The sequence below is a fragment of the Semicossyphus pulcher genome, unplaced genomic scaffold (genome assembly GCF_022749685.1).
Source record: "Semicossyphus pulcher isolate SPU_LCO1_2020_fin unplaced genomic scaffold, fSemPul1.0.p SCAF_16, whole genome shotgun sequence".
Classification (NCBI taxonomy): domain Eukaryota; kingdom Metazoa; phylum Chordata; class Actinopteri; order Labriformes; family Labridae; genus Semicossyphus; species Semicossyphus pulcher.
The window spans coordinates 16,307,318-16,333,377 of NW_027211670.1; the positions used below are offsets into that span (position 1 = coordinate 16,307,318).

The window sequence follows — 26,060 nt, forward strand, 5'->3', positions numbered from 1 at the left end:
ACTTCCTGCGATGTGACTTTTGCACATGCGCACATCGCAATTGCGATTGTTAGACGATATATCGTGCAGCCCTAGACTGGAGTAATTGTTATAGGTTATAGTTGGGTTTTGCCATTAGCGATAATGGCAGCAAGAGCTGTACAAAACAAGTGAAAAGATTTGTTCAATCCATTTCCATCTTCCAAAGATCCAGTATTTAAGACAGCAGGAAGTCCACCAGCAAAGAAAACTAAGTACTGCTTCTTCTGTCTGTATCCAAGGGTTAAAGGTCAAGGTTGCATGTCAGTGTTCAGACTATCCAAGCTCGGGTTTCATGCCACAGGTAAGCAAGAAAAGAAACCATTTCTTAAACTTGACCTCGTGACCTCCAGGCCACCCTTTCCCCTCGCTCTGTCCTGCAGCTCTGAAACAACTAAAGCCAGCCAAAGGTCACGGTGTCAGAGCGCACATGCGTGTGTGTGTAAAAGATTGCGTAAGGGCGCCTTTCCACATGTGTGTGTACGAACCGTAAATGTGTGAAATCTGCAGGAGCGCGTCTGGCAGTGCGGTGTGAAATAACACCGAACAATTAAGGATTATGTGAACCATCAGGTCCGCCTTGTTTGGACACGCAGGTGCAGTTTGTGCAGCAGGTAAGCTGAGCAGAGAGAGGAAGAGGAGGAGAGAGAATGTAGGGGTATAATGTCATCCCACAACCCCCCCCATTTGACACTACAAGGGAGGCTTTAGTCAGTCTAAATAATCCATGCTGGTCCATTAAATTTGCAGACTAGCTTCCCTAGTCCCTGTGTCTAAGCTGAGAGAGGAGAGAGAGGAAGGGAGAGATGAGAAAGGGGAGTTCGGAATCAAGAGAAGCAACAGTCTTTTACAAGGATAAATCAGTAGTTAAATAATGTTAAGACAGGAATAAGACACAGAGATAGAAAGAGACGTTTGAGTGACACTGATTTGCTCATGATCGCCAGCCCCACCGCTACATCTGTCTCCCTTTCTAAACCCATGAAGAATAACCGCTCGCCCTGTGTGGGGGGGAAGCCACCAGTGTGACGGGTGATTGTTGCAGTAACAGAGTTATTGACTTGTTGCTCCAGCTACATTTGCTTAGTACTCTAGAGGCCCGATCAATAGACTCTGGGCTCTGAAGGCGAGCTAATCAGGGCCTGCAGCCATGCGGGGTCAAAAACAAGAGAGGGGGAAAAAAGGAAGCAAAAAAACAGTAAAGAAAGGGGGAAACCGAAAACGATGACAGCTAACAGAGAATCCTCCTTTAATTCATTTATTTTCCTTCCATCGCTGGAGGTAAACTCATGTGGCGTCCTCTCCCGCTCTCCTTCTCTCTCTCTCTCTCTCTCTCTCAGCAGCCGTGTGGGCGTGAGGCACCAGGAGAGATGCAGATTGCTGCTTCACCTCTGCTTTCCCTGTGAACCGCGGTTCAAAAAGTCAAGGGGCATCCGGGCTGCTTTGGGACTTTTGGAAATGCAGGAGCCAATCCATATTTGCAGCATCCAGTTGCGAGATCTCGAGAGGAGCCGCGGTGCTTAACGCGGATGCGGAAGGAGGGAATCTGTGATTATTCAGGAGGGAATTTAGAGGCCGAAGGTTCAAAGACGTAGATGATTAATGACGCGACATGCTGAGAGTTGTGAGCGTCAAAAGACGAGGGATTCCTTCTGATTTTGAGACATTTGCAAACAAAAACAGAAGCGTGTATTTTTTGTTTGTGATGGATCAGATCTACCTGGTCGCAGTGGTCCTCACGAGACCCCGAGCTGTCTATCAAGTCCCTCGAATCATCTCCATCCGCAGCCCTACGTTCCGCACATCACAAGCCAACTATGGAATGCTATGGGAAATTCACGGGGGAACCGCCCCATTAAAAATTAAAGTCGAGCGTAGTGGGTTTTTCTCACTGCTTTTTTTCTTCCTTCTGGTATCTCTGGTCACTGCCGCGCTAAGAGACTTCCCACAAGAAGCGAAACCAAAGAGAAAAGGAGAAAGAGAAAAAGGGCAAAGAAGGGTAAGGAAAAGGCTCGAAGGGTGCACCGGTGTTCGATATTTTCTTTTGAGAGGTTGGATTCAGCGCAAGCAGGGTCTTGATACACCGGTCCCAAGGTGTAAACACAAACTTGTACACTGTTTGTGTCATTGTTTTTCCGCTCTTTCTCAACACTTCTTTGTGTTGCGCTCGCAGCAGGTGAGGTGGGATCCTCGTGCCCGGTGAGACAGATATAAAGGCAAGGTGCTTTTCAATGACACCGGGTCTTTCCGTTACCTTCTTCCAGGCTTTGCGACAAGGTAAGGCCGTGAACTTTTCCTGCACGATTGAACCGATGGCTCGATATAAAAGGCGATTGCTGGAACTTTATGAGAAGAAAATGAACAAAACTTTCGCGGGGAATAAAAAAGAATAAGCCCTTGAGGCTTCTAGCGGTGGTGAGAGGTCCGATTTAGAGGATGCAAATCAGAGAGCAGGAGACAAACAATAAAAAAAAAGAAAAACGGCAGAACAAGGACTGGAACAGACGCTCATACTTTCATGCAAATATTCAAACACTAAAAAAAAAAAATAACACACTGATGGAAATATTGCAAATGGCTCATCAATGGAGCCCTGTTCTCTGTCTTTGCCACAACCCTCGCATCACCCCCTGGAATACCAACACCCACCATCACAGCATAAGTGGAAGTGCAGGGTCAGCAGCGTCCCCTCTGGCCTTGCTGACCAACAGATATTCTAATAATCACCTTCCTTCTGTGCTGTCAGGCCGCCAACCAACCGATGGATCCCTCGTCCTGCCTTTTTCGCCCTCCATCTCCACTTATACTGGGGGCTTTACGGAGCGGCGCTGCTTCGATACATTAAAACTGCTGCCCCATGATCAAACGAGCAAATACCTCCCGGGTCAGCAAAGGGCTACCCCACGTCAGTTAACAATGCAGCATTTAAACATCAGTCGTATGCAAAGCGGCTGGTACACAGGGGAGGAGATGGGCGGCAGGAGAAAGCACGGAAGCAAGGCCTGGACCGGAGAGATAATGAGCGAGCGAGTACACAGGAGAACATCAGCAGCTATTTAACGCTACCGTGTCAGCTCCAACGCAGCTTTATGATGAAAATATAAGATGTGAGGCTCCATCAGCGCCATAACAAGGATGAGCTAATGGTTGAGCGTGTATTTATCTTGGGGGGGAAATGCAGGCTTGGTATTAATGTGTTAGATTGTAGCAAGTTTAGTGAGCAAATAGTAAAACTATTTCTTCCAAATATACAAACACACCAACGTCTAACACCAAAAAAAAAGGCATATTTATTCAAGAATTCAAAGCAAACGTTCGCATTTGTCTTTGCAGATGTATTGCAAGCACAAAGTCGTCCAAATGTACCTGGTTTCCTACAAAACAAACACCTGAAAGCGTCTTTTTTTAACACAAACAGGAAGGTGCATCTTTTTCAGTGTGAAGAGCCCTTTAATGGAACTTCAGGGTGAAGAGGTGAGGAAGAGTTTTTTTTTTCCTGGCTTATCCCTCTCTCCCTCTGCCTACTGCTTGGTTAACCGACTGACCTGCTGTCAAAGGAGCCTTTGTGAGTGCGCTTTGGCGGAAGGCCAATCAGATCCTCCGGCTTGTCTGTCTCAGAGAGGAAAATGGCGCCCCTGGTATGCCATCAGCGGCAGAAATGTGCAGACAGTCTGACTGCTGGGGCAGGCTCTGCTTGCTGTGGCCCTTCCAAAACTATGCCGGAGGAATTACCTGTCTGGCGCACGGCCAGAGGGACTCGTTCTACAAGCGCCCGGTGGTTATTTATCTGTTTATTCACTTAAACCTTATGCACACGGGCACTTTCAGAAACATTTCATCTCCTTAACACCCACTTCCACGGGTTCTGACAACATTCTCCTGTGAACTACACAGGTAGTCCGAGGTGGAAGCAACAATCGGTTATATAACGAAATGATTCCTCTTACTAAATAAATCTGAAAGAAAACATTTACTGAATGAAACTGGGCGGTTAAATCATATTACTCACTGCATCTTCTACTCAGTGCAGTGACCACAGGTTTAATTTAATTCTGTTCACACCCATTGACACCAATATCCACCTTCCAAACTCTTCCTGTATTTTGGCAACTATGCTAATGATGATTGCTAATGAAACACAGAGTGGAAACTTCAAGGAAAAACCTGAGTTAATGAGTGGACAAAAATACCAAAATACAGATGTATCGACATGTCCGTGGTAAAGTTAGGCAATTTACTTCCCATTATGCTTTGTGGAAAGTATATAAAATGCTAAGCAGGCCCAGCTGATTCTGATTTACAACAACATGAGGACAAGAACATTGAAGGAGGGGTCATTGATAGGGCCCCAATTCAGTCCCAAAGGCTTGAAGAAGAAGAAGTAGAAGTAGGAGAAGTAGAAGTAGAAGTAGAAGTAGGAGAAGTAGAAGTAGAAGTAGAAGTAGAAGAAGTAGAAGAAGTAGAAGTAGAAGAAGTAGAAGTACACATAGAACAAGTAGAAGTAGAAGTAGAAGAAGTAGAAGAAGAAGAAGTAGAAGAAGTAGAAGTAGACATAGAACAAGTAGAAGTAGACGTAGAAGTAGAAGTAGAAGAAGTAGAAGAAGTAGAAGTAGACGTAGAAAAAGTAGACGTAGAAGAAGAAGTAGAAGTAGATGTAGAAGTAGAAGAAGTAGAAGAAGTAGAAGTAGACATAGAACAAGTAGAAGTAGAAGTAGACGTAGAAAAAGTAGACGTAGAAGAAGAAGTAGAAGTAGATGTAGAAGTAGAAGAAGTAGAAGAAGTAGAAGTAGACATAGAACAAGTAGAAGTAGAAGTAGACGTAGAAAAAGTAGACGTAGAAGAAAAAGTAGAAGTAGATGTAGAAGTAGAAGAAGTAGAAGAAGTAGAAGTAGACATAGAACAAGTAGAAGTAGAAGTAGAAGTAGACGTAGAAAAAGTAGACGTAGAAGAAGAAGTAGAAGTAGACGTAGAAGAAGAAGTAGAAGAAGTAGAAGTAGACATAGAACAAGTAGAAGTAGAAGAGGAAGTAGACGTAGAAAAAGTAGACGTAGAAGAAGAAGTAGAAGTAGACGTAGAAGAAGTAGATGTAGAAGTAGAAGTAGACGTAGAAGAAGTAGATGTAGAAGTAGAAGAGGAAGTAGAAGAAGAAGAAGAAGAAGAAGAAGAGCAGCAGAGGAGAGGTCACAATGCATCCGCCAAAAGGGCACAAAAGGTCACTGAAGGTCACTGGTTTGGTTAGTATGAAAATAATGTAATGCAGTAACCAGTTATCAACCCAATTGGACAGCTTTTTTGAGATTTGGGATAAAAAATGATAAGACAGTGCAGGAAAAGGGACTATTTCTTGGAAGAATGGCTCCTGTTAACTCATCAAGCGTCTATACATCAAACTACAAATGTGCATAAGATTTCAGGTAATTTACAGACACAGAGAGGCAGTAACGACTTAAAAGGTAAGAAGATATTATACGTCAGGGGTATTGTGTCTGGGTGAGACTGTGGGAACTCCCAAACCCAAAAACAAAATCAAACACTGAAACGAACGCAAACACTACACAACAAGAATACAAGTTCTGACAAGGCCCCGGCTTACACTAAACAGAGATCACAACTTGCTCGCAACACAATCCCTGTTCATTTCCGCTATGTAAAAACCCTGCCAGAGACGAATACGAGTGCTCAACAAAGTGCCACTTGTGACACATCATCCGAGGAAGCAAGTGTTTAGGCACCTGCTTCAGAAACAAACTTCTGACAGCGGGAGATGATGAAACGGAGCGGATCCGAAATTATTCTCGCACTCCTCTGAACCTGCTCAAGCTGCTGCAGCCTGGAGCATGCCCCTCACCCTCCCCCTGAGAGGAAGAAAGTGAGGAGAGGGCAATAGAAACTAGCAGAAAGAAGGTAGAAAAGATGGAGGGTGATGCAGGAATGCTAGATTATTTATCATTATTTACCTGCTAATGTAAATGTAACGCAAGAATGCACCAATAAAAAGTCAGTCTCTCCTCAGAAAACCATAAACACATTTGTATACGTACACTCGCAAACATTTCCGTTACGCAATGTGACATTTAAATGACACACTCAGCAGATCATAAACCTCCCCAAACACTGTCTCGGCGGCGCTCACGTGTGTCTGCGAGCTCGTGGTGGAGGCGGGGTGAGGAGGACAGTCGAGACTTGCTGATTTCACACGGCGAGGTGAGCCAGGGAGCAGTAACAGAATCTAGCCATAAAACATGGACGCAGTGGAAAAGAAGGAGGGAGGAAGGGAGGGGACGACTACGGCCCATGGTATAGTATGTTTCCAAATGCCACCCCTCCTATACTCCCCCCTCCCGCCTAGCTATTCTCACAGTTATCCATTATCATAACCTCTGTCCCTGCGGGGATGTCTGGCTCACAAGTACACTTAAGCGTGGCGGCTCTCACCTCGACTGGCCTCTTAATGACGTAATACACATAAACAAAAACCACAACCGCTCATATGTACTGAAAACAGCTTCTTGTTTTAAACCTAGCAGCTACTTTCTCTTCATATTTCTCCTCCGAAAGTCGAGGCCTTTTCAGTTTAACCCTACCAGCTCTGCGGCTTTATCAAAGTCTCAGGTTCTCAGGAGGGGGTCCACACCTCAAACAGTGCCACTGCCGACAGAAATAACCCCTATCCCCATCTTCTCCTTCATTTGGGTTAAGTGCACCAGCTCGAGCAACCAAAGCAGAGAGAGGGAGTTTGACGGAGGTGGAAAAAGGAGGAAAGAGTGAGGAAAGAGAGGTGGATTTTGACATGAGAGTTAAAGGGCCAGTTCGCCGATTTTCAACCTCAGTCCTATCATGCTATTATGGGGCGCTAACGCCATTATGGTAGGAAAAAATGCAATTTGGCTCTGTGCCTTTGGAGGACGCTATCCGCTTCTCCAATGGGCCCTGGAAAAATTCCGCCAGACGACGTAAAACAGCTTGCTTAACTACACTTTCTCAATCTAGGACACACGCCTAGCGTCCAGTTTGAAATGTAGACTGCAGACCTGAAGATTTTTTAGACAATCCACTGGTAAATTCTCGTTGTATTTCGGATTCTGTACCGCTCTGAGCCACTCCAGCATCTCTCGCTGGGCCGTTTCTTTCAGAGGGAGGGGTGCAATGCTTGCTGGGTGTTGTAGGAATGTAGAATGGGCGAAACCACGAGCTGTTTGTTCAACTTTCTCCACAGCTATGGCGCCAAATATTATTGCTTCTATCGATTACAGAGAACACCAGCTTTGACCGACAGTGGCTTCTTCCAGGGGCGAACTGCTCCTTTAAAGCTCCTGTGAGGAACTTTAAGTTTGTGTTGATTTTGGCGCCCCCTGTGGACAAAGCCGTGCTGATTTTGTCCTGTATGCTTATGTGGTGGTTTTAACAAAAATCACACCCTGCTTTCTTTAATGTATCACTCATTTAAATATTTGCCCTGGAAAATATAAACAAAGGCAGCATGCAGTTAATCGCTTCGTTTGACACCTACCCCCCCGCCAGCAGTTTCAGGCATTAAAAATAACTATGTGGAGATAATCAATCTTGTTGCTGATGGTCTGGTTTGCTTTTGTAGCTCATACAGAGTCATCAGAATTAATTTCAGTCTGTTTCATAACCGGCAAAAAACTCCTCACAGGAGCTTTAAGAGAGAATAAGGGGGAGAAAATTTGATTACATGGACTTTCCTATCAGTTTCAAATCCACAAAGCTGGACAGTTTAACAACAACGAAAATAAGTATGTTATTATTATTTCCATAAGAAAAAGAGGGTAATCAAATGGATCCAGAGGGCACTCGCTTGAGTTCCACAGTCGCAGTGACTGAAGCGGATTTCACGGGTTAGTCTATTCTCGTCCGCCGGCCACAGTGGTGTGTAAAATGAGAGGGAATGCAATGTTTTGGGAAATCTAATTTGAGGCCTGTGTTTGTTTTCCCTGCCTTATTTTGCAACCATAAGACTGGCTCCAAAGCAGCACAACTCTCCTTTCTCGTACTTTCACAACAACAATGTCCAACATCCAAACCAAAAAACCCCCTTACGCTCGACTAAGGCGAGGAGATTAAGTCGACATGGGTCTCTTTGGCTCTTCTCCTCTCAGCAGAGTTAAGCAGACAGTTAATTGGGAGGTTATTCACCGTGTCACGGGAACATATGCACATGTGCGTACATTCAGACATATTTAAAAAACACAAATATTAGCAGCCATCTTTTGGCAGCTAATTGCGACGTGCTCCCCGTGGGAGGAGAGAGGGGTCCTCGGTCGATAATTAATCCTCGTTTGGAAAAGTAAATGACATTCATTAGCGGGGAATCGAGCCAAGTGCCATTATTTACATGGCAATAATCTGCAGCGTGCTGGTGGTGCTCTTTTAATGTTACAGAAATAACTCCGGGACAGGGGACGAGTACAGTTGCTTTCCTCTCTTTTTTTCCCCGTGTCTTCAGACCCAGGAACAATTAGGCCCCGGCGAACAGATGGGGACGCCTCTGAGTGAGAAAAGCTCCTCTGAACGACTCTTCATCTCCTTCTTATCTCACTCCCTCATACAAACACACTCAGGCGTATGCACACACGCATAAACACGCAGGAGAACTAAAGGGAAATACACACGTGTGTGCATGCTCGTACAAATACACTTCGGGCGCACAAAAGAGCATCACAAGTTCTGAGCATACTGAGCTAACTTTTAACATTAACTGTCGGAAGATAAGCCTCTTACACGAGACCAAACAAGAACTCTGGAATCTTTGCACATCGAAAACACTGCAGGTAAAAACACAAAAGCTGGCCTGCAAATACTCTGAAAGAAAAGGACTGGAAAAGGTTCTACATGGCAAATGTCGGCTCTTTCCTGCCAAGATATCTGTGCTTCTTACTACGTTTATTATTTATGAGAGTATGTTCTGAAATTATAACTGAGAAAACCTCCTATTCTTTGGTTCCTATTGTAGGTTAATAGACAGTGCATGCTTTGTGCACATGTGCCGAACCGAACACAAAAGATATATATCGACGTGTGTGTGTGTGTGTGTGTGTTAACACTGTAGCTGGTGTAATGATCAAAATGTTACACAATGGGCCATTTGTTGCGCAACCCTGAGGTTTTCCACAATGGTACAAGCCACTGCACAATGTACTGTTGGGGTTGTACACATGAACGGTAAGCTATGAATGTCAAGACAAAGCAGACCAATCGACGATACCGTCAACAACTGTTGGATTGTATTTTGAAAATGAGAAAAGAGATAATGAGAGGAAGCTCAAAAGAGCGAGTGGCAGTCAGCTGCTCTACTTTACTATGAATGTACTTAAACGTTACAGGAAAAGATATAATGTAAATGCTTTTTATTACACAAACGGTATGTTTAAAGCTCCTGTGAGGAGTTTTTTGCCGGTCATGAAACAGACTGAAATTAATTCTGATGCCTCTATATGAGCTACAAAAGCAAATAAACCATCAGCGACAAGATTGATTATTTCTATATAGTTATTTTTAATGCCTGAAACTACTGGCGGGGGGGGGTAGGTGTCAGACGAAGCGATTAACTGCAAGCTGCCTTTGTTTACATTTTCCAGGGCAAAAATTTAAAGTGAGTGATACATATGACTGTTAAAGAAAGCAGGAAGTACAGAGTTTACACAGTTTGGTCCACAGGGGGCGCCAAATTCAACACAAAAGTTCCTCACAGGAGCTTTAATGCCCTCTTTCGGCACCTTAGAATGGATCAAGGACTATGTATAATTGTATATGCAAATTAGCTTAATTATTCTGTATAATAATACTGGGATCCTGGAAATTGACCGATAACCGAAAGTTCCTCACAGGAGCTTTAAAACAACATTATAAGCCAAAATGTTAAGACAGGAAACATCCAGTAATCCCAATCCCTACAGAAAACATCATCTAGCGTTGGTGCTTATGACTTTAATTCTAATGCAAATTTAGGTAATTTTCAACATGGCTGAATACAGTTTTTTCCCAGTTTTTCGTGAACAAAAACAAATCCAAAACACAAAGAATAAACAACATAAGCATGAAGTCCAAGAATAAAACTTAGTGAACAATTATAAAGTACACTTTAATGTGGACCCCAGGAACGTACTGTAAGTTGACGCCAAAAGTAGCTGTTGACATCGCAACTAATGAGTATCCAATGAACTATAAATACAGTGGCCTAATTTCTAACCTAGAATATGACTAACGCATATTATTTCCAACACAATGACATCGACCACAGTGTAATCAGAATAACTTGAAAGCCAGTCCCATTGGTTTGCAAGTCTAGAGTACTTAAAAGCCACATGTCTTGTACTCAGTTTTGTTTCAATAATTGATTGCTAGACTTTGGAATTTAGTGTCAACGTCAAGTCTTACAAGGCATCACCTTACAACGCATCACCCCGCACAATCAACTCCTCTCAGGGTCATTATCCTGCTGACCTCAATCCTGTCAGGTTTTCTCACTCTGTCCAATATCAGTCAGCAGGTCACAGCCACGAAAGCCAACACACCTCTTATTGTGCGACCTGTTACCTACCTTTGTCCCGCTAAGTACAATGATTAAGGTATCACTCCTTGGGGGAACCAGGTGACAAAAACAGAGGTGACGGAATTGAATGTCTACATCGCAGCCTCGCAGTTTCACCGTGCCCCCGGCCTCTATGGACAGGGGGGATATTCCCAGCGCCCTCTGGTCGCGCTGCTAGACGGGGAGTGTTCCATCAGACAGTCTAACCCCCTTCTTCACCCGTAAGATTAGGTAACATCATCCTGTGTTTGCTGATACCAAGGATGCAGCCCCAAGCCGCGTAGGCCTCCTCCCCCGTCATATTCTGTTACGGCTCCAAAACAATGGAGGCTGTCAAAAAGACAAACACTAAATATCTCTTCATGCCTCCTTTTTCTTACAGCTAAATCCCTAAACTAGAAAACTCAACAATGGCAAGTTACAAAAACGCCTAAACAAGGGCACTTATTTTGGAACTTTTTTTGCTCTTTGAGAAACTGCTGAATTAATGAATACCTAATGATGTCCACTCTGTAAATCTGATGGTTGTTTCCTATTAGTGACCAAACTTGAAATCAAGCCTCCCTGCCCTCTCTCCTCCCCCGACGCCAACTGCATGCCAGGCTGTTATTTTAGCTATAGGGAGGACTGAGGCCTACCGTGACCTTTCCTGAGCTGAAGGGAAACTTCCGAGAGAAATCCGATAAAATCCAGGGCGCGGGCCTCGCTAATTCGTTCGTCCAGCCCGCCACACTTCCGCGACCTCTTTTCCTTCAGCCAACCCCCCACCAACCCCCAATCGATCTGCTTATCTCCCGAGATCAAAGGCTTGCACCGCCGTTGTACATTTAGCCTCGGCTGGGTCCTCCCACATCATGTCTAAATATTAATGATAATAAAGTCTCACACCCATCCCTGTGTCAGGCAATTACAGCCAACATTGATCCTCGGCTCTCTGCTCCAATTAGAACCCACCGCTCGTAATGCGTCCTAGCACATCAAAGGAAAACAGCCATTGATCCACTCCTGGATCTTAACGTTTACCGTTAGGAGAGAGGGAGGGGGGATGTGGCGTCGTGGTGGGGGGAAGCAATATTCTGACTGGAGAAGAAGAGGGGAGAAAAGAAATCATTTTATCCAGCCAGTCAGGTAAAGGAAGTGCTGAAACTCAGAAGGTAAGGAGAGACAGTAAGGGCTCAAAAATAACAGACACTGACAGTTCAGAAGGTTCCTAGTATCCGGAACCCTGGAAAGACTTCTTCACAACAGCACGGCTACACAAAAAAACCCCACTAAAAAATCTATTGCCTTTTGTTTTAACAGAGATCTTATTGCTCAAGAGCATATAAAAAGACCATGTTTAATAAGCAAAACATTCTTGCAGACATGAGATCAGTAAGAGGCGATGAAAAGTCCATCCAAGTTCAGCTCAGGGACAAAAAATCCTACACTTTTACCCTTCTACTGACTTTCTCTGCCTTTCAGGATTGTGCCTATTTTTGAATATCGATGATTGAACTAAACTTATAAAAATAGTAGAAGGAAGAAACTCGGGGGATTTCTGATCAGCCTTATGAAAAGCAGGTCTCAGTGGGAGGCAAGAAAAGCTTTAGTAAAACATGAGTTATCATGTCACCTCCCACATCATTGTGTCTTAAGGCCAACTATCCTTGACAACTGACCTTTCTGACATCTGAAAGTTTGAGGAAAGAGAAATATATTGATATAAAAATAAAGAAAGCACGATAATATACCATTCTACAGCTGAGAGAGAGAAACAGATTCAACAACAGGCTAAAATCCGTCCCATTGAGTCAATAGACAGCGACACGTCACCATTAAACCGGGGACATTCCTCGCACAAATGAAGCCAAACAATCCCACTGTTGACACCATTATTTGACAGGGCTTGTTGTTCTGCTCTTTCTCTGCCGGACTGATAGCTCTGATAGTGCTGGCCTTGGGCGAGACCTCACAGCCGCTCTTTGTCATAGAGCTGGAAGGAGGCTTAACCATTGCTACGGGCTACAATGATACTCTTCAGGCCACCACAATACACTGAGACACTATGCAGAGAGAATGCAACCCGATGGTTTGTGTACCTACAACTAATTGACTGACCGTGACTGGCTTCTTGACGCTGAGTTGAAATATGTTGAACAATAAGGTAAATATGAAAGACAGGCACCAATTTAATTAGTATGGATGCCGTAATAGTGCTGGCATCTGATGTGAATCCTGTACTACGTATTGAGCGCCAATTTATACCTGGATGGGGAATTTGGGCTGTCATGTTGATGTGTTGAAGTTCATCCAAAGGTCATGGCAGAAATTGCGTTAACTTTCAGTGCGTTCCATCGCAAATCGAGTCACCCCAGCCATCTTCCAGGCCATAAGAAGTCGATTAATATATTCCTAAGTGTAAACACCTTTCGCTTTCTTTTGAGTATTTGTTTGCGTAACATATTTGTTCCTCTATTCGACCCACTGTCCTCCGGCTGTGGTATCCCTCAGTATTATACGCTTTGCTAACATGGTGCTTTGCTTCAACTCTGTACCTCGGCCTCGACCAAACGGTGTAATTAAAGATTGGTGAAATGTAACCAGTGTTTAGAAATGGTTTATGTCAAGCCTGCTCTGAAATGCTATACCACAGGGAAACTTTTAGATCCGATGGGTGTGCGTCAAAGTCTTGTTAAATAAAAAAAGAGCCTTGGCCCTGAAGAGTCAGGCAAAACATCCAACCGACAGAGCCTCAGCGCGAGCCAGGTCAAACGACGAAGGCTGTGTACAATAGTAAAGCAATGGTAACGGGAGGAAAACATTTGTTGTTGGCTGGGGTATCAGGCTCCTCACATGCGTGTGATACTCAGTGATGCATTCAGGTCAGCTGAGGAGAATGAGGGGACTGGCCGCCTCCACAAACAGGCTGGGAAAGTGACACTAGGATGCTAAGCCAAGACTTCAATGTCCTCACAACTTCCCTTTAACACTGAAGCAATGTTAGCCCTGGCGCCATCAGAACATGGGGTGGGGTTTAAAGTTTACACTAAGGCTGACAGGATGTACCCATGTGACCCAGCAAACACTTGAAAATAAACAAAGCTGCACTGCATTTTGCGAGGCAGCGGTTTTTAAGGCTTTAACTGATGGTTGAGAAAGAATTTGTTTAGGGGTTATCTTTGTTGCTACCAGGGTAAGATACAAGCCATGTACAGTGGACACATAGGTATTGTTCATATAGTACAATGTGTCCACGTTACTTTGAAAGAGTCAACTATACAGGTGTTAAATCCAAGAGTTTTTGGTGATGTTTTTTAGATCAGCTGATTGTTTATTAATTTTAAAAACATGGATTTGTGTTCTACTTTTGCTGTTGCCAATAGTGTGAGAAATAATAATAAGTATAACACTCCAAAGGGCGAAGGGAATGGCTCCATAGGTCAGCATTTTTCATTTTCACAACCCTGCAAGAACTTTGGCAGATGCAAGATGGGCAACTGAACTCTTGCACTGTGGAGGCAAACTGCATGTATGTGTGTGTAAACATTATTTGTGTTATATTACACCACAGGGCCACTCAGAAATGCAGTAAAACACATAAAATAAAAGCATGGTCAGTTGTCTCACATCCAGGCTTGTATTACTTTCCGCAAAAAAAAGTAGGCTGCCAAAAAGAAATGGGAAAAAAAATATAGAAACATTTGCAAAGTTTTCAATACTGTTCTGTGAGCAAGGTAGTTGAGACAGATCACGGTGGGATGATGTTGACCCTTGAGGTGCAAACTAAGATCCCTGTCGCCAAAGAGACGTGAAGATGGTGGTGTGAGCGGGGAAGTCTTCTCTCCAGTTGGCAGCAGGCCTGGACTAGCACCGGGGTGCTCAGCCAACAGCTACTCTCCTCTGTCAACCCCCACCCTCCTCCTCCTCCTTCTCCTCAACCTCTTCCCCCGCAGCCTCCTGGATGCCAGTCTGCCTGGCTGGTGTGGGCCAAACAAGGCCCAGCCATTGGGCCAAAGGGGCAACGGAACTGCTGCCAGCTGGGCCAGCACTTCACGGCCGAGCACCACTCTCCAAACAAACAGTGCAGCGGGCCACAAGCCACGGGCAACATGGAACCTGTCATTACCAGCCGTGCATGGCTGGTTCACTCCCCGAAACCCAAGCAGGGCCAAGGGCTTGAACGTGTACGACACTTGACTCGAACTTCTCAGCCAGGGTATGTCAGAAGAGAATCCCATTTCAGAATAATGCTGTATCATCAGCATATCGAGGTACATGTCACGACTCCCTACTCACCTCTTTAATAATGCTGACCGTTACTTTCAACAATAAAAATACATGTAAAGCCATGACTGACAAGGTCACATAGAATTACATAGAAGTGAAAAAGTGGAAAGAGTGTCCCTGCCAAACAGCCACTCAGGATTAACTGCATACCGTCTAATTATACAACATCTAGAAAACTTCCTATGGTCCCTGAGCTAAAAATTGACTCTTTGGGCAGTGGACCTCAATGGGGTTCCTCCACTGATCAAGGTTCTTAAGGAATTTGTGGAACAACTCTGCTTTGTCCTTATGATTTTGGCTACAACAGACGATGGTTTCAGGCATCCATCATGAAAAAAGGCCATTTCAACATGACTAAATATGAATCAGTCAAAAGGAGGATGGTTTAAGCTTACCATGGCTGGAACGCACCACTGGGACTAAGGCATCTAGGGAGAGACTCGGAGTAACAAACAAATAACATGTGATGAAGAGTATTTGACAGCGTTTAGTGCCGTGATTAAATAATCTAGATCCAGAGAAGAGCATACGACACGTATCGGTGGTCATGCCCGAGTCATTGCGAGAGCCTGCCAATTCAAATAACTATGGATATGTTTCTTTCTGTTTCCTTTATTTGTCACATGCATCGGCCAATGTCAAACATCCATGACATTCTGATACAGCAATGCTTCAGTAAAGCCCAACAAAGACCTAAAGTAAATGGGATAGTAGGGTCCTTTACTCTTTTGGAGTGACATGTATGAAGTGCATTAATGTATAAATCTTCAAAATGTGAGATCTCAAAATTGTATGAACGCTGACTGAAGAAACTTCTGAACTGGAATAGAATAAATTTCACTTTGCAATTCGCATCTTTTTTGTTGTCTCTATTTTGTTGAAGTCCCTTCAATGCTGCGAGCATCACACCAAGAATTTTCTTGAAAAGAATTTAAAAAAGAATGAGATCGGCTTTTTTGTGAAGTAGCACAATCCATTGTGAGATTGAGAGTGTTGAGTTTTACACACAATGGAATGCCAAATCGAGCATCACCATCTAAATTAAGGGATGGGTTTGAGTCCTTAGAAAGAGTCGAAGTCTATTTTTGTGTTTAGTAAAAGCACTCAAGGTTAGCCCAATGTGCTGTTTGAGTATTTAGAAGGGAGCTCCTCTCAAATCCTGATGCCTTAACCTCGCAACCTTTCCACTTCCTTAAAAAAAAAGTGGTCCTCTTTTTTTATTGTTTTGCCCGTTGCGATAAAGGGGATCTTTTATGCCATCAAAAACATGGCAACAATGTACTGCCTTTGTTTTATTGCACCATCCTGGGGGTCTGTTAGGGATGAGATACAGACGTACAGAGGCGCAGTAAATGATTGATGGGTTAGAAGAAAATATTAAAAAGAAAAAATAAATAAACACAAGTCAAAATTCAGAATTGTAAATATTTCAAGCTCCTGCACCCTGCCAAAGAGAGATCTGAGGGGCAACAACAAGAACAGCACAAACTACACTTAACCATCTCTCCTGATGCAAACACGACTTAGACGGCTGACTTATTTTGCTGAGACGATCAGCGTTTTGAAAAACTGCTCAGACATCTTAGTTAGGAATGAAGCTACACACAGAAGCAATCTAGAACCGCATGGGGCTTCGGTCTTTTCTTTTCCAATGTTTTTAAGCCACCATATGGTTTTAGCCAACGAAATGGACTGTGCAAAGACGGTGAGAGGAAGAATTAAATGAGAACTGACTGAAAGTGCAGGGAAGGTATGTACAGTGCAAGTGTTTGGGCAGGAGCCACTTTATCCTGGCAAGCAATACAGCCCAAGAGCAAGTTATCATGGCAAAGGGATCCCATGTCCTGGCATGGCTCAAGATGGAATGGTGCCTGACACGCGCATATGAGTCTGTTGCGAAGATATTGGAAACCAAATAGCCCTTATTTCTTCTTGACACAAATGCAGGCATCCAGCAATGCTGTGGCATTCAACAATATTCCAGGCAGCTGTTGCATAGTTTGCCCAGAAGTGTGCACAATGGCTTGCTGGGAGGGAACAACAGTCAGATAAGACACAATGTGATAGGTTCTAATTGCTTCAAAATGTCCTGAAGAAGGCCCCCTATTATCTATTTAAATCGGCTGATAATGGGAGGCTAGGAGGAGGAGAAGGAGAAGGAAAAGGGGAAGGAGTAGAAGGAGGGGGGGGCGACCTAGTCAGAGGGAGAAAGCTATCCTCTGCGCTGCTGTCGCCTCATTATTTTCCGTCTTGACGGACGCCCGCGCTCAACCCCTGGATGAATGGCCCTGTGCTGAATAAGTTATCGCCAGACACACAAAGGGAAGAGTGCCACAAACAACACAGCAGTACTGCAAAGCATGAATCTCTTCTTCCTCTCCTTCCCAGTCTTTCCTCCACCCTTAACTCCCCCCACCCTCCTTCCCCCTGTTCCCTCTAGACGAAAGGCAAGCCCTGCCACAGACTGAGATCTCACCTGTAATTTCTACAGAAGCTCACAGTAGGTGGGGGAAAAAATGTAACGGATATAATAAAATGAAAGGGAGGAAGGATACAGGCTTCTATGCTTGCTGGAAAGATATATATACCTCCATTCCTCCATTTTGTTTCATCTCTCCTTATTGTTGGTGCAGCTCCTCAGTGAAGACAGGGACCTCCTTTGGATGGACTCTGAAGATGTTCGAGGGGATGCTTTTTTTCCCTTTCTTCTTAAGACAAGGCCCACAGCATGATCAGTGAAAATGGTTCGGTTTCATCTAATGTTTGTTTCCATTTTGTTGTTTGGACTGCAGGGACCTGGCATATCAAATCATAATCACCTCCATACAATGCTTCCCTGAGAGGATGCGCAAGAGGGTTCCCTAAAGCTGCTAGGCAAGAGCTAGGGGATAATGACAACAAGAAACAGTCCATTCCCAAATGGTTACAGATCACATCTAATCTACAGCCGCCAATCCCGCTCCCTCGCTGTCACTCAAAAGTAGCAGTGGAACTTTTGGACAGGAGAGCCTCTTTCCCCTCTGACCGGGAAATCAGAGGGTGCCGCGGCCCCGACAGGCGCACGACGGCAGATCAAACAGGGCGGGTACCCTTGGAGTGACACCTGGAGCCACTTCAAGGGATGAGAGCGCCACTGATCTCCAGTCATCTCGTCAGAACGACAGTCTGTCAGGGTTAAAGGAGGGGTGGGGGGGAGCTCTATCAACCGGGATGGTATGAACGAGGTCGAACGAAGCATCACCACAATGTCGTGGCTGGCTGACCCCAGAAGTGCTGTTTGCGAAGAGTGCGTTTTTGTTGGAATGCGAAAAGTTCAGCCTTGATGCCCCATTTCAGGAACTGTGTGACAGCGCGTTGTGCTGAATTAGCAGTTTCACTCAAGACACGGCTGTAGTTTTTGCTTGTTTCGCTTTGATTGCGAATGACATCTGCCTTAAAAGGAATTACTAACTTTAAAGCTTTCTGTCTGTCTCAAACTCTGACATTTTCCCCAGGATTTTAGACGCAAAAAAATCCAAGGAATTTCTTCAGCACCACATTTGGAATAATTAGAATTCAACCACGTCCTGACCTATCAAAAAAAAAACAGGCGCCTGTATGTGCTGGATAATAGAGAAAGGGAGATATGTAGGGAGAAAAAGGGGGCTTTGGCAGCCAGTTAAGCGAGTCAATCCTCAACAGACAAATGCATCCCTTATATAAAACAACAACACGTCTTTGCCCTTGTCAACAACCCCTTCCTCTACAGCCCAGGCTTGTGTGTGTGTGTGTGTATCCTTTTTCTTTCTGCAAAAAACGTCCCATCAGCACTCTCTAATGGGCGAGGTGGAGGAAGAGAGAAAAAGACAGAGATGAAGCAGGAGGGAGAGCAAGAGAGAGAGAGAGAGAGAGGTGGCAGTGGTGCTTGTTTGGCTCAGGAGCAGTGAGTAATGAGGCTGAGGCGCACCCTGTCATTGTCCCAGCAGCAGCCTGTAGCAACAGACACACACACACACACACACACACACACACACACACTGGAAACTTAAAAAGTATCTCCTATCTCCAAGCAAGACTCTTATCTGACATACAAAACCAAAAGAGTGAAGTAAGTTGATAAAAATAAAACAGTAGTTTAATATCACACTGATCAGTGCCTAGCATAAATATTCACTCCCTTGAACTTTATAATATGTTTTCATGTTAAAACTGTTAATTAGAATTGGTTTTGATAGATATATCTAATATATATTGGACCAGTAGGGGTGGGAATCGCAGGGTAACCAACGATACGATACGTGGCCAACAATAACGATAATATCACGATACAGCGATTATGTGATAATTGATATATTGCAAGACAATCATATAATACAACATCACAATATCAGATTAACTGAAGAACACAAAATGAGCGTTAAAAGGTAGGGATCGACTGATTATCGGCCTTTTTTTAAATTTTTTTTTATCCCATGGTCGATAAGAGTGCAGAGTGCTCACACACACGGCAGAGAGGAGAAAAAGTTCATTTCTTTGCAAATTTCATTTAACTTTGTTTTATTTACTTAATAAAACTTCAGGAAGTTATTTATTTATCTATTTACATTTTCAGTTAACTTTATAAGAGATGCTGCTGACCCTGGGAACTCCCTGCGCTTTTTGTTTGTTTGTTTGTTTAATGTACATATGCTTAAAGTCATTTAAACAAAGTTAAGTGTTAGAGTTTGTATTATTCAAAATTTTGACGCCAATATTTTCACTTTTACTGCAAATGAAAATCGGCTCCAAATAACGGTTATCGGCCTCCTTGACTACTAATAATCGGTATAGGTATCGGCCCTGACAAAACCATATCGGTCGATCGATCTCTATTAAAAGGTAGTATTTATTTCATGCAATTTGGTGTCACAGAATCTGACACAAACTGAGATGAAACAACGTATGCGTTTTTAGTCTGTATATTAAATTTACAGAACTATAGAACAACTGTGAAGATAAATTAGGACTTTGAAGTTGGATTAATGTCACAAGAGCCGCCGCGAGGAGTTATGGAGTAGTGATGCGGTGAGTCAAAATGGCAGAGGAATCTTTTTAGAGCGCCGGATATTAGTAAATTTAAATATTGATATTTGGCGCCTGAATTGCACGAGTCAGGACGACGATATATTACTGTATTGATATTTTGTCCGACCCCTATGAGCCAACAGGAAAAAGGTTTTGAAGTGGGATGTAGGGATATTACAGGGTATTCTGCTGTGAGGTTGTAACACTGAAAAACGTCCAGTGGGGCTAAAACTTATGCAACGAGCTGTATTTTTTATCCTTTATCTCGATATATGATAAGATGCATTTATAGAAGATACTATATCCTTCAATGTGAATACTCCTACTATGGTGTAAGATCTCATTTAACATGTAGTCTTCTGATCTTTCTGCTCCTGTTTGATGATGATGTCAAAGCCCTTCAACAAATCATAGGCAGAGAGTGGCCTGTCCCTACAGACCCTTTTAACTACATGGATGTGGAAAGTATAAATGAAACCTATTTTTGCTTCTATATCAAATTGGCCACAAAGATCAGCAACGTTTTCCAGTGCTACTTAAACGACCGCAAACAGTTAACACCAGATATCTTCCTACAATAGCCTAACATGCTACTGTTAATCCTCAGTAATGTGCATGCATGCACAACAGCTGCGCTCATCTTGATATGTAAAAAGTTTAGCTAGGGGTTGTGGCGGGGGCAGAAACGATTCATGCTCCGGCACTTTGCTCCTTTGCCAGAATAAAAACAGACCGGACATGAAAAGCACAGAGTGCTACCCTGGAGGGGGCAGGAAAGGCCAGGGATGGGACTGACCCAGAGGGACGCAGCAATATGGGGATGGGGAGCGAGGGGGTCGAGTGGGGTGGTAATGATGCCAGGCTGAACAAATTGCAAAGCAAAGGGAACGTGTTTAAGCGTAGCACATGGAATTATCGTGGCAGCAACATGGAGAGGAGATCAGAGGGGAAGGATCCACCGGGAGTGATCTGCCACTCTCGAGACTGGAAACACGAAGCTCTGCTATGGCTGCTGTGATGAGTTCAGCTGGAATACAAAGTAAAATAGAATGTAAAATGGGGCAAATATGTCCTACGCACAGAAAGAGATGGATATAAATGACCGTGTAGAGTTGTAAATACATAATGGTAGAACATTAAACCCAACAGCTTTACCCAATCAAATGTTTCCTCTTCACGTAAATTAGGGAAACACAAATAAATAAATGAAAAGAAAAAACAACAAATTGGGAAGAAGAAAAAAACATCTTAACTGCAATCTGCCCGATCGTACAGCTTCAATTAAAAATATCTAATCTTTTTGTTCAACGTCAAGACTTCAAGAAGGCCCCAAGACTCCGATCCCACCACAGCTCAGTGGATTCACAGTTGAATTCCATTAATTATGTGACCTACATATCCCCAGTAGTTAATATTCCAGCCAGACGGATAGTGAGAGAGAGTATATACTGGCCAATAATACAGGAAAGAGGCAAAACTTGGACATCTTTGGGAATCAAAAGTTCCCTTCTCCGGATGCGTTTTTTGGGGTCATGTTCTTTGGTGTATTGGCTCCTGATGTTGATCGCGTTAGGGTTTATTAGGCCGAGTAATCAACGACAAAACAAGGATGTAAATATTGTTTTATGCCATTAGCCATCTGAAGAAGTCTACATCACTGAAATCTGAACCTGCCACATGTAACCACTGTGTAACATCAGAGAAACATGGCCACACATTAGGACAGCTTGTAAACACACGTCTCAAGAAAGGAAGACGGCGCGTAGACTACTGCATCCTCCTCACCCCCGCTCATGGGCTGATCTCTTAATCAGCGTCCAGAGTGTGCATGAGTCCTCCTCTGAAGGCTGAGGCGCTGTCCATCCTCCCTGCCCATCGCTGCTGCCAGTCCCAGCCATGAATATGGAGCTGTTCTGTGGCTGGGAGCTTGCTTATGTTTTCTGTCTGATATCTAGGCCCCATTCCCATTTCAAAGGGAGGTCCACCCGGGGCCTTGACTTTTTGATCTGCCTGGCGACTGAGTCGACCACCTGCATGTGGGATCAGCTGCCAGCGAGAGCAGACAACCCCTCTGCTTCAAAATATACATCCCCCCCCCCTCCTCCTCCTCCTCCTTCCGTCCTGCCTGCTTCATTGCCCTTCACTGTGCCCCCTCCCTCCGTGAAGCTGCCAGGAGCCCCAGTGGTCCTAACTGGGTCTGGAGCTGCCTCCCGTTCCCCGACTGTTCTGACCGGGGTGGGTGTGATGCTTGAGATGTTCAGTGGAGCAGCAGGAAGGATCACGCTACAGTCACAGGGACGTTTTGTACCTATGAGGAGCCATGGTTTCAGTGTGCCCTGGAAACAACAGAGGCCTGATCGTACACCAACAGTCTGTGGTTTCTTTAACCAGGGTTTGTGTCCTGCACTGTGAGCTGGACCCAATTCCCAATGCAGACTGTACAGAAGCCATATTTCTATCTTACTGGAGGGTGACGAAGAAAACACGGTCGACATGTTTAAATCTTTCGACATCAGAGAGTTCAGCGAATACCTGTGAAGATTTTGCCTTAATTAATTCAATCCATGCTTAGACTTGCTAGGCTAAGTGTCTTTTATTTTACAGAAGTGCTTAAAGGGCCAGTTCGGCGATTTTCAACCTCAGTCCTATCATGCTATTACGGGGATGCCATTATGGTAGGAAAAAAATGCAATTTGGCTCTGTGCCTTTAGAGGACGCTATCCGCTTCTCCAATGGGCCTTGGAAAACCTCCACTAGACTACGTAAAACGCGTCATCTGGCGGAGGCCAGGGAGCTCGCTAAACTACACTTCCTCAGTCTAGGACGCCCGCCTCCGATGTCATGTCTCGTTCAAATTCGTCAGGTTTGAAATGTAGACTGCAGACCTGAAGATTTTTTAGACGATCCACCGCTATATTCTCGACGTATTTCGGATTCTGTACCGCTCTGAGCTGCTGCCTGCAGCGATCAATGTCTGGAAAACGGTAGTATTTCACTCCAGCGTCTCTCGTTCCTTTCAGACGGAGGGGCGCAATGCACGCTGGGTGTTGTAGGAATGTAGAATGGGTGAAACCACGAGCAACTTTCTCCACAGCTATGGCGCCAATTTCAAATATTATTGCTTCTATCGATTACAGAGAACACCAGCTTTGACTGACAGTGGCTTTTTCCAGCGGCGAACTGCTCCTTTAATATCCTAAATATGTTCACCATTAAGGTAAATTCAGTCCCTGAAAGTCTGTCTTGTGTAATTTCCATGAAGCATCTGTCTTGTCAGCATGAATTTATGATATTAAAGAGCTGATGAGTTTATACTGTAAGGTGCTAATGAGTACTTAACCTGCTTATGGGATTAAAGTGCTGTTATATTTTACTTTGCATTAAACTAAATACAAAGGAATCCTGTTGCTATAATCCAAAGACATCTGAACAAAATGTTCTATATAAAGGAGTGCAAGCTATCAAAGTTGTGAAATCTCTTGAAAGGCATTGCTCATGGCAAATCATTTCTTTGTGGTATAACGGGGCTGGAAGTGGCTCTAAACCAGCACTGTATCATATCATAGATTATTTGATGATCACAGATATTAATATAATATCAGGATGTCTTTTCTGCCTCATTGGGATCACTGGTCCTGTCTTGGTATAATTAAAACCCAAAGGATTTCAGAGCATTGAATTAAAAATTAACTAAGAGAAGATGCCCGCCACTGGACCACTGACATCCACTGAGTAGATGAAAAGAGGTGACGTGAGACAGAATCTGTTTGCGAGGCTAGCACCTATAAAATACGTTTTATACCAATTACCCTCATCGACAGTGTGAGTGTCACAGTCACAAATTTGGGAAAGATTAATTTTCAAACAATGCAACAGCTATTTTAGATGTGTGTGTCTAACAATAACAATAGTCTTTAAGTTAATTGGCTTTCTTGAACTCTGACAGCTTGCTTAATGAGTGTCTAATTGTTTCTCAGCTGGTGGTGATACACACCAGCCCATGATGACAATTGAAGCAGAGGTGTTTGAAAGAGACTATACCAACTATGAAAAAGGAAACAGTTCATCCTTTGCATCACAAATAAATTGCTCCATCTCTCAAAACACATATTAAAACCACATGGTCACATTTAAGGCCAAAGGATTTGATTCTTGTGCTGAATACAACAGTTTAGTGGCAAAAATGTTACATCTCTTTGTTGACTGATGATATTGGGTTTCAAATTTAGCTAATTATTAGATAACAACAACAAAATAAATAAAAAGTATTAAACAAAAGTTCAAAAATTGATTAATCAGTGCATGAGTAAGCATCTTTGTTAGCCTCAGGTTTGTGTAGAAAGAGCAGAGGTTATAAAACATAACAGGAAGGTTCACTTTACTCACTAAGGGCCTGTGTCCACTTGCGGCGTTTTTTGCGCTGGCAGCGCCCACGACCTGTGCTTCTCATCTGCGCTTACTGTTGCTAGGTTACGAAAGTTGTCTGGCGGCACTTCACCTTCCCTCGGTAGTGACTCGTTAAGTCTGTTTTAAATTGCTCTGTATGCTTAAAGTAACAATCTCGAAGATTTTCATGGAAATAAATATCTGTTAAGTCACTATCTATCGCAGAATGAGTTAACACAATGGTTACTGAGCTTATGGCCCACTGATGAAAGCCTTTGCATTTGCAGAATCGCAGACTGGGTGGCTGGTGCGACTTTCGTGGAAAAAAACACAAGCGGCGCCCAGTTGGTGATGCGTTTTCCATCAGCCAGCAGTGGTTGGTCTGCCAGAGAGGGTAGGCGGAGCTAAGCAGCTGCTTTTCCGCTCTCTACTATGGCTGAACAAGCAAAGAAAAGATCGATGACTACAGATACAACTTCAAAAATAAGTGAAAACCAAAGAAAAGGAAACAAATTGGACACTCAGATGATGAAGAGGACGTCACACATGTGACACTGTCTGGATATCTAGGAAAGCGTGCTCCAGCAATTACAGTTTGTCACCATAGGTGCCGCCAAAGAGAACAAAACTTTATTCAAGGAAATTTTACAAAGAAAAATTTTACTGCGTTAGCAGCAGCTCTAGACAGGAAACTGTACCCTCGTAAAAGCTTAGCTTCTCCTCTGCCATTGTGGTTGACATAGCTGAGATTGGAAGTCCCGCCCCTTATTGATCATGATTGGTCGGTGAGGGAGAAGTGACACTGACAAGCGCGGCGGTGTTCCAAACGTTCAGAGTTGAGGACGCTGAACTGCATTGGTTTGTTATAGAAAATAGGCGCTGCCAAAAAAAGCTGTTAGTGGACACAGGCCCTTATTTGTCATTTGTCATTTATGTATTCTTGTTGGACCAAAAGCTTTTCACTACTTCTCTAGCTGAGACAAACAAGTGGAAATGACACAACAAGCCACCCCCCAACAGCACTGTGAAGAAACTACAATTGCTCTGACATCGCACACAAATAAACAATTAATCAAACGGCACCAAACCAGGGGAGCAAGTAATAAAATGAACGGGCAAATGAGGAAAAATGGCCTAAAAAGGGGGGCTGGGTTGTGAGATATCATTGAACCATCCTGAACTTACTTCTCAGCTCTCAGTTCTCTATCTCTGGTAATAAATTACTTCACGTTTGACGTTTCCAGCCCACAAACTTACAACAAAACACGCTCTTTTATACAAACAGCGAAGAAACAAAAAGGAAAAAAATGACTTTTTGTTAAAGAACAGGCGGGGGGTGTGTGTGTTGTGCTGCTCCCATCAAGCAGAAAGGCGGGAGGTATAGTCGTAGTGGCTCGCAGCCGGGCTCCACTTTGGAAGGCCCTCATAAATCCTGATTTGAGAGGGGCGCTAACCGGAGGAGGGGAGGCACGTCAAGAGAGGGAGGGGGGAGTGGCAGCACGCCTCTTAAAATGCTACGTCTGATTAAGTCTTCCCATTAGGTGACAGCTGAACTTTAACATTAATATGATAATATTGAAATAAGTGTGTTATTTACTTCAGCGGCAGAGGGGGGCGGAGGGGAGAAGAGAGGGAAGGCGGAGGGAATGATGAATGATTTCTGGACAGCTTTGGCTGACACGCCGGGCAAGTTGACCCCCCCCACCGCCACCCTCCTCCTCCTCCTCCTCTCCCCATAATCAGACTTGACAAAATGGAGACATATGCAGAAATATTGGTTACAGTCGGCGTC

General features: G+C 43.9%; 1 protein-coding gene across 4 annotated transcripts in view; it reads right to left on the reverse strand.

Moving 5' to 3' along the window:
* Positions 1 to 26,060, reverse strand: part of vti1a (vesicle transport through interaction with t-SNAREs 1A) — a 138,406-nt gene that overhangs the window by 14,962 nt on the left and 97,384 nt on the right. The gene's annotated exons all lie outside the window — the stretch shown is intronic.